The following is a 1474-nucleotide window of genomic DNA, read 5'->3' on the forward strand; positions in this document are numbered from 1 at the left end:
GTGACCCTGGAGCCACCCACTCTATTTAATGTCTTTTACTTTTTCTTCCCCCTTCCTTGAACTCCTGATACTCCTAGTATTAGTGGGCCATATACACAGGACTTAGTTCAGTATTTCTGACTATTCATAGGACAGCTTCTGTATACACCCAACACATACAGAGAAAAATAGAGTAGCATAATGAACTGTTTTAAAGCTTGAAAATGCCCAACCCAGAAGCCACACATCTCTGCTCCTAAATTTTCTCCGAGGTCTGATCATCTTACTGGACCAGCCCCTTTTGCTTTGGAAGCTTTCTATCACAGTGCCATTCAATACCAGTCCCTAGAATTGAGTTTTTATCCCCTGAGAACCCGGGTCCACTCACACACACACAAAAAAAAAAAAACCATGAAGACCGGCAGAAAAATCTAGTTTTCTGTTTTTCTACCCTCTCTTCAACAGCTCAGAGTTCCTTGTATTTCTCTGATGTCCCAGTGGAAGTAAATGTTAATGGTTTTGAAGGAGATCTGAAGATAACAATTTGAAAGTGAGGAAACATAACACTGAAATGCTGTTAACTCAGCTAATTTTAAGGACAAATAAAACACAAGGTACTAGGCCTTTTGGTACGTGCAAAGCTATAGTTCCCTCATCTGCAAGATAGCAAGCGTTCAACTATTTTCACAGGGGCTGTAGAAATTCTTAAGTTTTGCAGGTTTATTAACTCATCCTTTGCTTGAATTTCTATTTCCATGTTTCCTAGGTACAGATAGTCATGGCACAGGTCGTGCCCCATCCGACCCCGGAGGCGGTTGCACACTGTCCCAGACCCAACTCAGAGTTCAGAAGGGAAGTAAGAACGTCTCACCCCTCCCCTGAGGACTGATTTTCTTTGTCCATTCTGGCTGCCATAATAAAGTACCAGAAACTAGGTAGATGATACGCAACAGAAATTCATTTCCCACAATTCTGGGAAGCCTAAGATCAACGCACTGGCAGATTTGGTGTTTAGTGAGAGAGCCCACTTTCTGGTTCCTAGAAGGCACCTTTCCACTGTGTCCTCATGTGGTGGAGGGTGTCAGGAAGCTCTGTGGGGTCTCTTTGTTAGGGGCACTGATCCCATTCACCACCCCCATTCACCCTCATGACCTAAGGGCATCCCAAAGGCCCACCTCCTAATCCCATCACACTGGGGATGAGGATTTTACCATGTAAATTTTAGGAGAACACAAACATTAAGGCCATGGCATGTATCTGAACCAATCTGATGTTTGTATTTGTCAGATTACTTTAGTAAACATCAGTAGAGCCTTCAGCCATATAGCCCCACAACTTTGCCGGCAGGTAGTATGTGACAATGTAAGCAGGCCACAGGCAACATTTATTAGCAACCTCATTAGCAAGAATAAAAGTCATCTTTCAACATGCTCTGTAAGTTCAATGAATTCCCCACTCTCTGTCCCTACTCTCCAACCACCACTGTTACTAGAAC

Source organism: Prionailurus viverrinus, chromosome A2, assembly GCF_022837055.1.
Source record: "Prionailurus viverrinus isolate Anna chromosome A2, UM_Priviv_1.0, whole genome shotgun sequence".
Classification (NCBI taxonomy): Eukaryota; Metazoa; Chordata; class Mammalia; order Carnivora; family Felidae; genus Prionailurus; species Prionailurus viverrinus.